This window comes from Schistocerca cancellata, chromosome 8, assembly GCF_023864275.1.
Source record: "Schistocerca cancellata isolate TAMUIC-IGC-003103 chromosome 8, iqSchCanc2.1, whole genome shotgun sequence".
Classification (NCBI taxonomy): domain Eukaryota; kingdom Metazoa; phylum Arthropoda; class Insecta; order Orthoptera; family Acrididae; genus Schistocerca; species Schistocerca cancellata.
In genome coordinates, this window is record NC_064633.1 from 134,806,123 (window position 1) to 134,822,256 (window position 16,134).

At 44.6% G+C, this 16,134-nt stretch overlaps 2 protein-coding genes and 1 pseudogene across 2 annotated transcripts in view; 2 read left to right on the plus strand and 1 right to left on the minus strand.

Moving 5' to 3' along the window:
- Window positions 1–16,134, minus strand: part of LOC126095771 (synapsin) — an 859,815-nt gene that overhangs the window by 382,277 nt on the left and 461,404 nt on the right. The gene's annotated exons all lie outside the window — the stretch shown is intronic.
- LOC126095772 (metalloproteinase inhibitor 3) overlaps window positions 1–16,134 on the plus strand; it is a 362,787-nt gene that overhangs the window by 166,409 nt on the left and 180,244 nt on the right. The gene's annotated exons all lie outside the window — the stretch shown is intronic.
- On the plus strand, window positions 5,122–5,239 carry LOC126095957 (5S ribosomal RNA; annotated as a pseudogene).

The window sequence follows — 16,134 nt, forward strand, 5'->3', positions numbered from 1 at the left end:
GCCAGTTCAAGGACGGACTCGCTTAGTTATCGCAGAACACGGGTGGGAAAGCGTGTCCAATTACACTGTAGGTCCCTCATACCACCATCTACGGATTCATCGGCTAAATAGAGACGTTTCTGGAGGTTAGTACGAGATGGAGTTCTTGCATACTGTGTATATACCAGTTTCATTTCGGATTTTTGCGACAAACAGTTTGAGTTATTGTGATCGTTTCATAGCTTTGGTTACTGGTAATAATTTGACACCAGTGCCTATGAGTTTAATTTGTACACTACAACACTGAAGATGGTCACTATGTGATTGAAAATCGATCTTGCTGTCAATAAACCATCAATATTACGGCCAACGCTGACCTTCCTTCTAATTTCACATATATGGTCGTTGTGCACACAACACTCTATGGAGTCGCCATTCAGTAAGTTTTATCATTGCCTGACTTCCGCGGCCAGAGGCAGTTAGAATAAAAGTTTTAATGGTGTGGTGCCGAGGCATATTTCAAAATAGCTATCAGTGGGCAAAATCGACTCTCCCATCTCGATTGCAATGGTCATCTTAAAACTTTTATTCTACCTTTATGATGGTAGTTCGCACAATATTGGATTGTGGTTATGTGACGCTCTGCAGTAGATTGTTGATGGAAACAGCATTCAAAAAAATTGATAAAAGTGCTGACGGACATATCTGAGGCACGCCACACTGTTCTAAAATATTTTATAATCGATTGTTTCTGACAGTCACAGTTGTTATGTAATAACTTTCTGCAGTTAGGGGCTATTTTTGGACTTATTCATCTCAGGTACTGCGTGGCAAGAGGAAGTAATTCTTCAAGCGTGTCTGCCGTTAGAGTGAACACCACAAATGCTTTTACTAGCAGAAGTACTCTGTCCACACTGTTATTGTAACTGTGCAGGCAAGTAGAGCAACAGCTTCCAGAACATTTCCAGTTTGACTTCCAATGAAATATGATAAGTCAGCATACATTTTTTCTTCGACAATGACAAGGAGTGAGCACACATGACGAGATCCATTCAAATAGTCGTACTTAAGCGCACGTGTTCTGCATTTTGCTGTCTGGCTGCGATTTCCATCTTTCCTGAGTCAAAAACCACTTTCAGAAGCGAGGACATTAACATGCATGAGCTTCCGCGAAACGCCGACGGAACGGATGCCAATTATTCTAATCCTTTTCCTACGCCCTGCTCTGTAGGCGTGTGGAGTCAGAATCGTCGGAAGCGTCACGCCACGTGCAGTGACGTCACAGCAGGGCTGTGTGTCTTGGCAGCCGCGAGATGTCGTGACGTCACCGTAGCATGACGCAACCTGGCGCCCTCACAGCCAGCAGGTGCTTCTCGCGTTCATTGTTCCGCTCTTGTTTTGACGTTTCACTTAATGCAAGCACGTGGCAAGCGGATTAACCCCTTTTATCCTTCTAGTCAGCGTATTTGCAAGGTCAAGAGTAATGCCAACAGCAACAGACGCAGCGTGGTAGGTTCCGAAGCCAGTATCTACGTCTACTTACATTGCAAACCAGTTTGAAGCGCATGGAAGAGGCTATTTTTCGTTGTATCACGTGTGAGGGTGTCTTCATGTCCAATTGCTCTTGGAACGCGGGAAGAATGACTGCTAAAATGTCTCTGTGCGAGCTGCATTTCAGCTTCATGGGTGTTACAGGAGCGATACGCAGGAGCTTGAAGAATATTTCTATATTGTTCGCTTTAATACTGGTAATTGAAACTTTGTGAGTAGGCTTTCGTGGGATAATTTTCTTTTATCGCCAAGAGTCTGACATTTCAGGTTTTTCACCATTTCTGTGACGCTCTACCACGAGTCAAAGAAATCTGTGACAGTTCGTACTGCCCAAAGGGGGTGAGTAATTAATTTAGAGTCGCGTTCCCAACCTCTTTTCCTTTTGGGCACACCACAGTACGTTTCTTTCGCGACACCCCTACATGTGTTTTTCGTCGCAGGTGAAAAAAGAAGACACACGAAGTACATATAAGGGACAGTCAAACGAAAATGTGAGCGTTGGAAAAAAGCAAGAAAACTGCTTATTATTTCAAAAGTAATTGCCATATCTGTTAACTCATTTATCCCACTGTGAGACAAACTATCAGTACTTTCAAGCAAAATGTTTGCAGTTGCCTACAGAACCATGATTACACCGAGGTGTACGTCTCTTCGTCCGAAGTAAATCGGCGGCCACAAAGGTCTATCTTCAGGTCTCCAGAAATATCAAGGGAAGAGATCAGGATTTAAGGGCGGATGTGCAAGGGGTTCCCACCGAAACTTCTGCACCGTACTCGCAAGAACCTTGGCGACTTGTGGGCGGGCATTATCCTGCAACAGAAGTTGCCAAGGTTGTTTCGACTACAGTTCAGAAGTTTAGCTGGGAAACCGTTACGCATCCTCCATACATTCCCGATTTCTCACCATGGTATTTCCATAATTTTGGAACCCTGAAGGAAAACATTCGTGGCCGTCGATTTGCTTCGGACAAAGAGGTGTATGCCTGGGTACGAACATGGTTCCGTAGGCAACCGAAAACATCTTCGATGAAGGTACTGACAGGCTTATCCCACGGTGGGATAAATGTGTTAACAGTTATGGCGATTGCTACACGTATCCCGAATAACAGCAACTACGCCTGCAACGTGTTGACATGATGACAAATCTATCTAGGCCCGACCCTGTTTTGTATTCATTGCACTTCGTTGCATGCCTCAAGAGCACCGCACAATGTTTCCAAACATTTGATGAGGACAGTTATTTGGTGGGACATTTTGTATGCTCGCTCGTGGTCTCGCGGTCGCGTTCTCGCTTCCCGAGCATGGCGTCCCGGGTTCGATTCCCGGCGGGGTCAGGGATTTTCACCTGCCTCAAGATGACTGAGTGTGTGTGTTATCCTCTACATTTCATCATCATTCAAGAAAGTGGCGAGATTTGACTGAGCAAAGATTGGGAATTTGTACGGGCGCTGATAACCGCGCAGTTGATCGTCCCACAAGCCAAACAACATCATCATCATTTCGTATGCTCGATCTCCCACGTGCCTATCGTCATCTAATATCAGCCAAAATGATTATGTCTGAATCAGGCGAAACGCATCATTGGTAAACAAATAATAATTACAACCCTGCAACGTAGACCGTTCGTTTCTGCATCTTATATTACTGGTTGCTGTACGATCCCCGCGCATTTGAGTATTTATCACCTTTATCTTTACTTAATTCGTCTGAAGCCAAAATGTAGACAAGTACGCTGACTGTAACTAAAGTATGTGCATTCAACGCGTTATACGGTAAGTACTCCTTTCACTCTATAGCCTAAACAACTAATATTTGATTTATACTTGGAATTTGATATACATACTGCAGAATGGCTACACAACGGAAATATCAAAGCAGTGAACCATGTAAAATAAAGGGTGGTTTAATCGTAGCAACAACAGACAGTGTTGCGTATTGATATCGTTCAATAAATTTATCACAGACGCTATTACAACTAAAATATACATAAAGCAGGCTTCGGCTGCGTGCGTCTCTTCAGTCATCACAGTTGGAGGTCCTCCTGTGGCAGCTTTCATGGGCTATGGGCTCCAGACTCAAAACTCCAGCCTCTAGCTTCCAGTCCCCTGTGGTTCAGGGGCAGCAGACGTCTCGTCTGTCTCATTTAATGTCTCCTGCGGTTGCCCCCCGCGTTTGTGTGGGAGGCTTCTCGTCTGTCGGAAATATTACGATTCGGGGCGTATTTCCCCTTGTCTGATATACTCTGCATACCAGCTGGAACAATTTTGTGATCGTTGGTCCTCCTAAGGATATTAATAATTCTGAGGGAACGTCTTCTACTCCAGGGGACTTGTCTCGACACAGGTTTTTCACTCAGTGTTTTTCTCGCAGTGTTGCATTCCCCATCTCATCTTCATCCACTTCCTCATTGCTTACAAAATATTACCTTCAAGTTTCTCTCATTTATGTAGCCCTCCTGTAGATTCCTTCCACCTTACAGCCTTCCCTTCTTTGCTCAGTACTGCCTCGCCATTTCAGTTCTTTATGTTCATGGGACTGCCTCGCTTTTCTCCACCAAGATTTCCTTAAATTTCCAGTCTGCGCAATCTATATTTCCTCGTGTCATGCATGCTTCTACAACTTCGCATTTTGGTCTAATCATTCTAGCTTTGGTATTTTGTACCTACTGTCACTCATTTCTTGACGTCTGTATTCCCTTTGTCTGCCCTTTGTCTGCCCTTTGTCCTTTCATCATTAAAACACATATTGAAGGAAGATTAAGGTGTTAATTGCAACTGAAAAGAAAAACAAATTAATTTATTTTACCCTAAACATCAGACAAAATACAACATGTAAGCATACAGCCAATTTTTTTATTCTCTAGCCGGCCATAGTGGCCGAGCGGTTCTAGGCGCTTGATTCCGGAAGCGCGGTGCTGCTACGGTCGCAGGTTCGAATTCTGCCTCGGACATGGATGTGTGTGATGTCCTTAGGTTAGTTAGGTTTAAGTAGTTCTAAGTTCTAGGGAACTGATGACCTCAGAAATTGAGTTCCATAGTGCTCAGAGCCATTTGAACCTTTTTTTTTTATTCTCTAGGTAGAGCGAGCTGTTAGAGTGATGACCCGTTGGAGAGTAGTGGGACTTTTCAGCCAGATACCAAACGAGCCGGTAGTGGGGCAAAGGGATTCCCAATTGGAAATGTTTGAGAGGCGATATCAGTTCCAGCAACCGCTTTACAACCAGGGGAAATCTTTCGGAAACATTGGTCAGAAACGGGGAAGTGAACTACATCTAATTTAATTCTGGGACATTTTGTACAAGATCAAATGTCTGGGGAATGGTTGACCTGGCATAAAGATGAGCTGGATGATATCTACAACAGCTCAAATATGGGTCCGATCAGAACCAAACCGCTTGTTTCGGCAGGACATGTCACTCGGACAAACATCGATGACCTTCAAAATTCGTGGAATTTAATCCCTGCGGAGGAAGACCAGTAGGCAGACAAAAGAAAAGGTGGAGAGACGTAATTCATGAGAACTTGTAACGGATCGGCAAAGAAGGTGATTGGCGGCAGAAAGCAGAAAATACACTGTCCAGTCACATTAATGTGCCAACGGCCTTGCCGCAGTGGTAACACCGGTTCCCGTCAGACCACCGAAGTTAAGCGCTATCGGGCTGGGCTAGCACTTGGATGGGTGACCATCCGATCTGCCGAGCGCTGTTGGGAAGCGGGGTGCACTCAGCCCTCGTGAGGCAAACTGAGGAGCTACTTGATTGAGAAGTAGCGACTCCGGTCTCGTAAACTGACATGCGGCCGGGAGAACGGTGTGCTGACTGCATGCCCCTCCATATCCGCATCCAGTGACGCCTGTGGGCTGAGGATGACACGGCAGCCGGTCGGTGTCGTTGGGCCTTCCGTGGCCTGTTCGGACGGAGTCACATTAAGATGACCACCTGTCAAAAACTTTTTACAGCGAGGACCGCTGCGAGGCGTGAAGAAAGAGGGTCAATGAGATTCTGGAAAATACAGATAGGGATGTGGAACCATGTCTACTCCAGTTCCGTGGCCAGTTGCGCTAGATTTCTCAGTTGATGATCCTTGGCGCCAACAGCCCGATCGAGCTGATCCCACAGATTTTCGATTGCATTTAAAGACAGGAAGTCTGGTGGCCAGGGCAATGCGCTAAACTCACCCTGGTGCTCTTATAACACCGCACGTACACTGCGAGCTGTGTGACATGTTGCATTGTCTTGCTGGTAGATAACACCGTGCCGAGGGGTAACAAACTGCATCTAGGGGTGGACATGGTCCAAAAATGGTCCAAAAATGGTTCAAATGGCTCTGAGCACTTGTAACCTCCCCCCTCACTTATCGACCTTAACGACAGTGAAAAATTAAACCGCGTGTACCTAATGGAATTTTGGAAAAGCAATCGTCACCGAAGTTAATCTGTCGGTAAAGAGGGAGGAAAGGGTTACATCTAAATGAAAGGAAAAATACAAATGAAACTGATGGAAATTAATTTTGAAAAGGGGTAAAGTTAATAAAGAAAGTAAATGTGCAGCCGTTACATTAACAATTAACTAGCGGTAATTAGGTATTTGAGATTTGGGGGAAATTACGGTCGCCAGTCCTAAGGACAATTACTATAGTAACGGAAAAAGAAAGGTTATTACACATATAATTAGCACTAGAAGCGTGGCAACTGAAGGTTGACACGTGTAGTGTGAAAACTGAACGTTTGTCAGAAGTAATAAATTTCGCTACACCCTGACTTAATTTAGCAAAAGAATTAATAAAACCGGAAAATCGAAAGTTAATTTAGTGACTGAAGTTAATAGTGAGCTTTCTTTCTGAAGCACATCGAAATTCAGTAAAATACGGTTAGTCTTGGTCTACCTCAACAATCATTTCAAAAGCTACTTGAATCTACGCAATTTAGAAAGAAGAGATTTAACTTTGAACTTGAATTAAATGATTCTGAACAATTAACAATAGTAAAATTTAGTACGTACCAAGCTGAGCTGCAGTCACAGGTAAGCTAAAATATGGTAACAAAACTCGCACTCTTGATTTGTGCTTGTGTAATCTAAATATCGTAGCCAGCTATGAATACCTTAATTGAACTTTGAAATTAAAGCAGTGAAAGCTATATTATTACTTTAATGCTGGCGTTTGAATTTCAACGACACTCGGGTTCATTTCGGAAAAGGAAGGGATCCTGCTTGGCAATGCAATTGGGACAATGAGCATCAAAGGTTCATGCTAAGTTGCTGTAATTATAGTTACGAAAATGATACAGTTTGAAAAGCTGAGGTCTGCCATACAGTTCTAAAACTTTACGTGCTCCCAGTATTCCTTGTTGGTTGATTGAAGGTTTGAAGCCGTCGATCGAGGAGGTGGCGACAGTCACTCATTGTCGGCCGTCGCTGTTGCAGAAGCTGGATGTTGGCGCGCCTTCTTCTCGACACGGTCACCAGACGAAACGGGCTCTTGATGTCCTCCGGCTAATGCTTCCCGTCCGCGATACCATGTCATCGCAAGTCGAGCGCAATTACATGCTGCCAAACCCCGAAAGCGCGGCAACTCGCGGGAGCGTCACACAACACACCTGCTCAACCGCACTACTCCAGCCAGACTCCCTCTGCTCAGCCCGCGCTCCCCGCGGCAGAGTTAACACTACTAAAGATCCTAAACACTTCGGTTCTCCACACGACCTATCGATGTATTCGTTCGATAGCATAGTTTTCCCTAGGCCAGACCCAGCGCATAAATACAAATAATATTCACAAAACAAACCAATTATAAATCGACATAAATGCATATATATACAAACAGTAAAACAATTACAATATACAAAGAGACAGAAATGTCATATCTTGAGGTAACAAAACAAGGAAAAAAATAATAGTACAATAGATGGAAATAGGAGGATATGCATTTCCGGCGTTACACACTATGGGACTTAACATCTGCGGTCATCAGTCCCCTAGAACTACTTAAACCTAACTAACCTAAGGACAACACACACATAAGCCCGAAGCAGGATTCGAACCTGCGACCGTAGCGGCCGCGTGGTTCCAGACTGAAGCGCCTAGAACCGCTCGGCCACATCGGCTGGCGGACATTGCCCCTAGGTTAGAGACATGTTTGTGTTGACGCATTGTGACTTCCAGAATGACGATATCACCCAGAGAAAACATTCAAGTTTCAAGACGCACATGCCCAACGGCCATCTGTACGACGGAGTATAAAACGTGGTTCATATGCGAAGGCTACCTTGTGGCCATTCAGTGGTTTCCAGGTGCGGTATTGGCCTGCAAATTCCAGCTTTCGCCGCCGACGAACAGCAGTCATAATGGGTGCATGAACCAGGCTGCAGCTACGGAGGCCCGTACACAGCAACGTTCGTTGAACGGTCTTCGAGGAGACGCTGTTGGTAGTCCTTTGGTTCATCTGGACGGTCAGTTGCTCCGCAGCCATCGTTCATCTCTGCAGTCTATAACCCGTGGTGCACTACAACCAGTTTTGGAAAGCGTCAATTTGTCCTCATAGCACAATGTGGCCCGCGAACAGTTTACAAACTTAGGCGTTTGGGAAATGCTTGCACCCTTGGCCCGAAAGTCAACGATCGTGCCCCTATGGCCGTCAGATAAATGGTTCCGTTTCTGCATTACAACAACGACTGCACTGTTTTCGTGTCCCCTCGACACGCTTTCTATACTCTCCACTGTTAAGTTTTGCCGCCTGTCATTTGTGAGTGGCTATTGCACGTTGGTCCGCAGCTCGTGGTCTCGCGGTACCGTCCTCGCTTCCCGAACACGGGGTCACGGGTTCGATTCCCGGCGGGGTCAGGAATTTTCACCTGCCCCGAGATGACTGGGTATTATTGTGTCGTTTTCATAATCATCATTCATTCCCCATTACGCTCGGAGGAAGGCAATGGAAAACCACCTCCAGTAGGACCTTGCCTAGTTCGGCGGTTCTGGTCTCCCGCATCGCCCCCTACGCTCTGTAACTGAGTATGGGCTTTCATCATCATCATTGCACGTTGACGACGAACATAGGCGATTGTCACATCAGTGTGACTGGACCGTGTAGAATCTAGTGGAATAGAAGCGCTGTAGTTGCGCTCTGGGTCTGATCGCGCGAATTGGGTACAATATATGCCTGACAGTTAATGAAAGCGGATTTTTGTCGTGATGAGTGCAACAGAAATCTTTTGTATACAGAGTGCCCCAGGAGGAATGATCAGTATTCAGGGATATGACAGCAACCGCATTCGAAGCAAAAAACTCGAGCAAACATGGCCTCCAAAATGCATATCTTAAGAGCTATGTACAGTTGGTTAGTAGGGGAGATGTGCTTCAGGATAGCGAAGATGAACAAGTCCTCGTAGCACTTTAGAGCCTATTTGTACTGTTAATTTTTTTATTGGTTTGTTCGTACTACCACCTCTCAAAATATGGAAAGCAAAGAACTTGCAATAGAAGAGATTCGTTTCATAGTATGGTGACGTGCTTATAGTTTTTAGAGCCCATGTTTAATAGACTTCTTTTTGTGTCGAATGATAGTTCCTATCATATGCGTAAACAAGACCGTTCCTTCTGTACTGTCCGTAAGCGACCTTATGGTAAGCGGCGTAGGGTACTTTGTGCATCACTGTCACTTCCTCGTGTTCCTGTTCAGCTCATAGGAAGAGTGTGCGATTGCTGGTAAGCAGCTAAGGGATTTTCGTATTGTTTTCATTACTTACTTAAAATTGTAGCACAGGACGGTGCAGAGTTCGAGCGGCTTTAGTTACAGTGTTCAAAGTTCCGTGTTAACGTGGCGTATAGCGCAACAGGTGAAATTAAGCTACACACTGCTGGAGCTTCATATGCCTCACAAATTAGACACTGCGTATGCGGGTGCTAGCGATGTTGCAAAAGCAGATAGCCTCAGGGCTTTGGCCTGTGACAATGTAGGGCGCAAGCAGCGTCAATTGGCTTCCACAAATTTTCGGGTCAGGGTACAATTGTTACAAACTGTCTCCGCAGCAGGCAATAGGAATCAAATCACTTGCTGTTTAGTAATTACAGTTAATTTTGTTGCATTCTTGATGTCAGTGTCGTTCACTATCTGACATCATGAGCCGCGAGGAGCTCAAAATATTCCACAGGGCTGTGACTAGAGGTCGGCCTAGCGTATAGCATATGCATCGCTTTCGCGTTCCCAGCTGATGTGGGAGTTGCGAGCATTAGCTGTTCTAGTCCTACTATGAAAAAACTTATTAGGATATTAATAATGCTGTAGGATTAAAAAAAATATTTTTGTAGAGCTATCATTTTTTATCCGATATGAATCACTAAAACGTTGTCATTAATTGTTAAAAATAACAAAAATATTTACAGAAAATATACTTTCCGCAGTTCGATATCCGTGAAATCCTTGACAGTGTCACAAAATTCAGTATTGATGTTGCGTTCAGTACTAATAAAAAAAATTAAGTTGTTAGTATAATTCGTGACAACATCGATATGAGCTGTTTCTTATTACCTTAGATTTAGAAAAAAAAGACATTTCAATCTGAACTACTGCGGCTGGTAATGTCAGATAAATGCTGGTGCTGTCGATAAATTCAGAAATATTGAAACTAAGTTGTTTTAAAGTAACAAATTAAGTAAGAGATAAAGTAAAAGTATCATCTGTGTCTGTCATTTCTTATTTCATGCTACGACGAGTCTAGAGAGTGTACATCCTCATCTTCAGGACAGTTAGTGGATTGATTTTTTTGAGTTTCATCGCTACAGATAAGGTACAATCAGCACTTGTTAAAGTATCTGGGCATTAGGATTAAAAATTTTAAACAACAACAAAACTACTTACAATGTGCTCCAGCAAGAAGAACCCTGAGGTTCCTCGTACATATAAATTTTATTTTTCATTGGGCACATAAACACGAAACAACAACGCAAACCTCCAGAGGTTGTACAGATGTAGAAATACAGTGCCTTGTGAGTCAAAGAGCATTCATTACTAGCTTATATGGCGAATCAAAGATACGGGTATATATAAGTGGTGTCTGTTTTTTCGGACATGTCCGAAAGTATAGACGCAATTATGATCCGGCAGCCACTATGACTCAATAAAGACACAACGAAATGAATGACATTAAGTGCTAGTGAACACTGATTGAAATCAATGGAGAAAGGTGAAAATTTGTGCCAGTCCAGGATTCGAACCCGGGTCTTCCACGAACTAGGCAGATGTCCTGACCACTGCGCCATCCGGACGCAGTGGTCATCGCAACTGCAGCGACTACCCTAGCAGGCCTCCCGTCAGATCCAAATTCTCAGCTTATCCAAACACTACTAATGTGAGAGCCCTTTGCCCATTATTCTCATTACTCGCAGCATTTCGCGCGATTCTCTTTAAGAGCTCGAGCGTGCTGTCCATCAGCACTGAAGTGATAATGTAAGGAGAGGAGGATCACTTGATCACCTCAGTGCAGATGCACACTACTCTGGAACTCTTATGTGAATCGTAAGCGGGAGACTCGGGTTCGTATCCCGGTCCGACACAAATTTTCAGCTTTCCCCATTGATTTAAATCAGTGCCCACTAGCGGCTAATGTCATTCATTTCTTTGTGCCTTGAGATATATAAGTGTCTAGCTCTTCACAACCTATTCGCTTTAGAATGTCACTACTGCAAAAAATAAAAATAGAAAACACAGAAAAATTATGAAGAGTATATTTCACCCTTTTAATCAATTGGGTTTGGGAGTCGTTTTATGATTTAGGGCACTTAAAAATAGATCGTAGTAAAAGTTACTGTGGATCATCTAGTACGCTTGAGGAGCTCCTAAAAGAGTTCATTGCTACTGTATAAGTATGTCAAGATCTTAATAGATGTTCAACTTGCGGTCTTCGTTTCCTTCGTGAAATAGTATTATTTATATTCTAAAGAGCATGTCCTGTGTCGTTAATGTGAGTAGGTATGACAGATTTATTGGGGATGTTGTTCCTAAATGTGTTTGTATGTTCTTCAAATCTAGATCGGAAGCTTATTCCGGTCTGACACGCATATTGCACAGGGAATTCATTGCACTTGATCCTGTAAACGCAATTAGGGATCGATCGTTCTAAATGGCTCTGAAGCACTATGGGACGTAACTTCTGAGGTCATCAGTCCCCTAGAACTTAGAACTACTTAAAACTAAGGACATCACAAACATCCATGCCCGAGGCAGGATTCGAACCTGCGACCGTAGCGGTCGCGCAGTTCCAGACTGTAGCGCCTAGAACCGCTCGGCCGCTACGGCCGGCGATCGTTCTAAAGCATTCGGTATCTTTTCCTCCCTCCCCCCCCCCCCATCCTCACCTCCGGGTTACAGCCTCCTCTGACTGTGCCACTTACAGCATTACAGTGTCTCAGCACGTAGTGTTACAATAGCTCTGGCAGCGCTAGGAGGATCAGCGTCAGCAGTTTACGGATAGCATCAAAGAGAGGTTTCATGTGGAAATTGTGGGCTTGCCGGAAATTTAAGTACTGCGAGGGACACAACAGGAAGTGTTTCGCGTGTTTCCGGAAGCGCAGCCGGGAAAAAGCGGCGTTAGAAGTAACGAGAAAGAACAACGAGGCGCGGATTAAAAGCCCAGAGGGAGGTATCTGCACCCAAATGGCAGCGCTAATGCAAACAAGTTGGGCGCGTTTTTGTGTGCCTGGCGGCAAGCGGGCGCGCCTCATGCAGTATTCATGAAGGCTGGCGCACTAGCCGCCCTGTAATTCCAAGGGAAACATCTCCCCAACTCGGGCAATCCAGCGGGATCGTTTCCGACGCGAAGCCGGCCAGAAGGGATCGCATCCGAGACGCGTTCTGTGACTGATCCGCCGGAACTGCACGCACAGCAGAATTCGGAGGCCGTAAACGGCTAGCCGAAAGAGGAAAACTTTCCCCTGCAGTTACTGAAAATAATGGTAAGTCAATACACAGGCGTGTAGCCGGTGATGAAGCGAGGGAGTGATGCAGATCTCGTTAAAAACGTGATGCATCTCAGAATCAATCATCATCATCATCATCATCATTTAAGACTGATTATGCCTTTCAGCGTTCAGTCTGGAGCATAGCCACCCCCTTATACAGTTCCTCCATGATCCCCTATTCAGTGCTAACATTGGTGCCTCTTCTGATGTTAAGCCTATTACTTCAAAATCATTCTTAACCGAATCCAGGTACCTTCTACTTGGTCTACCCTGTCTCCTCCTACCCTCTACTGCTGAACCCATGAGTCTCTTGGGTAACCTTGCTTCTCCCATGCGTGTAACATGACCTCACCATCTAAGCCTGTTCGCCCTGACTGCTACATCTATAGAGTTCATTCCCAGTTTTTCTTTGATTTCCTCATTGTGGACATCCTCCTGCCATTGTTCCCATCTATTAGTACCTGCAATCATCCTAGCTACTTTCATATCCGTAACCTCAACCTTATTGATAAGGTAACCTGAATCCACCCAGCTTTCGCTCCCATACAACGAAGTTGGTCGAAAGATTGAACGGTGCACAGATAACTTAGTCTTGGTACTGGCTTCCTTCTTGCAGAAGAGAGGAGATCGTAGCTGAGATCTCACTGCATTAGTTTTGCTACACCTCGCTTCCAGTTCTTTCACTATGTTGCCATCTTGTGAGAATATGCATAATAAGTACTTGAAACCGTCCACCTGTTCTAACTTTGTTCCTCCTATTTGGCACTCAATCCGCTTATATCTCTTTCCCACTGACATTACTTTCGTTTTGGAGATGCTAATCTTCATACCATAGTCCTTACATTTCTGATCTAGCTCTGAAATATTACTTTGCAAACTTTCAATCGAATCTGCCATCACAACTAAGTCATCCGCATATGCGAGACTGCTTATTTTGTGTGCACATATCTTAATCTCACCCAGCCAGTCTATTGTTTTCTCAGAATCAAGGTAAGATGAAATTACATTACACTGTATTAACCGTAAAGTAAAAATTGCTGTATTTATTCCTCCGCGTATGTTGTTACCTTGTTGGAGTCTCCTCCCCGCGAAATGTACACGGTGGTTATAATTAAAATTTCGCTACTTGAGCCAGGGTACAGCGAAAACTACCATATAGAAAATTGGAAATTTGTGGCAAGGTCTTATGGGACCAAACTGCTGAGGTCATTGGCCTACACACTACTTAAACTAACTTACGCTTTGGACAACACACACACCCATGCCCGATGGAGGACTCTGAAGGGTAGGATTTATCAACGGAAAAGTAACATATGTTGAAGGTTCAAAGTGAGCATGACGAGGGAGGTAGCCAACATCCCACCAGACATATTTCGGGTAGCGGTAGAGCTTTCTCTAGTGCGGTTCCAGGCTGTTGAAGATGCAGACGCTAACCACATTGAGCAATGTTTGTAACTTGGAAGTTAAATAGGGTACACAATTAAAAAAAATGTTACCCTCTCATGTGGTTCTTCCGGCCGTAGTGGCCGAGCGGTTCTAGGCGCTTCAGTCTGGAACCGCTCGACCGCTACGGCCGCAGGTTGGAATCGTGCCTCGGATATGGATGTGTGTGATGTACTTAGATTAGTTAGGTTTAAGTAGTTCTAAGTTCTAGGGGACTGATGACCTCAGATGTTAAATCCCATAGTGCTCAGAGCCATCTGAACCATTATGAACCATGAGGGACTTAAAAGTGTTTCTTTCAGTGGTTTGTTTGTTGTTACTAGTCAATATGTCCTCACAAATGTATCCACGGACTTTCATTGTCTTACGATTAATGATTTTTCACGGGGGCCTTCACAAGTAGCGAAACTTCAATTATAGCCATACCGTAAATGACGTACTGTCCTTTACAGTCGCGCACGATGATTACAGTACACTTGTGTTGCAACCTTGCACCACTTTCCACAAAATTGTCCCATTTTCCCGACACATACTATTGTCGTCTTACCGTCTTGTCAGGAGTAGACAATTAACATGTTTCTTGTTTTTGTTTCCGCACACTCTGCACAGGAAGTACGGAAAACTCAGAAGTTATTTCGGAAGTCTGCGCATCGATCGCTAAGTTTTTTTTTAATTATTAAATTAAGACAGTTACATTTTCCACCACTAGCTAAATTACTATCACAGCCATTTATTCCACACGATCAGCTGACTTCGACGATACACCATTTTCAAGTGCGTACTCATAACCTCGCCATTTCACGCAGCCACTCTGTGTGGTTGTACGCGATGTACGTATGGCAGTTACTGTTGTCGTAGTAGACTCGAGCGAGAAAAGCTTCGATGCTCGTCAACGATACATGTAACACTACTGCCGTAGCGGCATCCGTACAAATTATGAAAATGGGTGTACACATGTATATATGTGCATGTGTTCCACATCTCGTCCTAAATCACTGCAACGATTTCAACCAAATTTGGTACATATGTCACTTTCTGTATGGAGAGAATTGCTGTGGGCACAATAAGTGGGGTATGAGAAAGCAGAGAGAATACCCATACTTTCGTTATCCAGTATTTAAGAATGAGGACATACAGAGACTTGCAACGAGCTTTACATTTAATTTCAGATCGTCACGAGACTTTTTATCGCTAACAACCAGAGTGCCGGTCTGGGACTCGAACCTGGATTTCCCGCCTTAGGCGAGTGGTCGCGTTTCCGCTTTAGCTGTTCGTCGTCATTCCTGCATCACAACCTGTACTCGCACGCACTGTATATTATTCCTGTGCAGGGGAAGACATCAGCTGATGGTTGTGTATACTCGCAACTGCAAATACATTTCATGTATTTCATTAAGGCTGTAGTCGTCACAGACTCCGTACCTGAGGACATGCATGCATGTCCAAAGGAACATTGCCTCGTTTTTCTTAACAACACTGGCTCTGAGATACCGTATTTATCCGCCGATACCAGGCAGCGACTTTCATTTAAAATGGCCTTCCCTGTTCAGGAATTGCATCATGTGTGTACAAGCCCAGATTATAACAACGGTACCAGCCGAGATTGTGACAAAGGAACGACGACATATGGAAGTTTGGGTCTGGCAGTGAGTCGGGCACGACGAGCCAAAGAGGTTAAGGCGACCGCCCGCGTAAAGTGGGAAATCCATGTTCGAGTCCCAGCCCTGAACAGATGTTCATTGTCGTCATTATCTTGTACAACTGATGGTTGTTCGTATTCGCAACAGCGAATACATTTCATATATTCCACGACGGCTGCAGCCGCCCCAGTGCCTGTCCCGGTCTTCTTAACAACACACGCACTGCAATATAGGAAAAACTTGGAGCCCATAACCGGGGACTATGCGACTAACACTCGCCGGTAACCTAAGGGATTTCACACGTGGAACTTCCCGCCACGCGGCACGGACTTCGTGACGTCACGCGGACCTCCAGTCACTAAAAATGTTCAAATGTGTGTGAATTCCTAAGGGACCAAACAGCTGAGGTCATCGGTTCCTACACTTACACACTACTTAAACTAACTTATGCTAAGAACAACACACACACTCATCCCCGAGGGAGGACTCGAACCTCCTGCGGGAGGGACCGCGCAATCCGTGACATGGCGCCTCAAACCGCGCGGCCACTCCGCGCGACTCCTGTAACTTC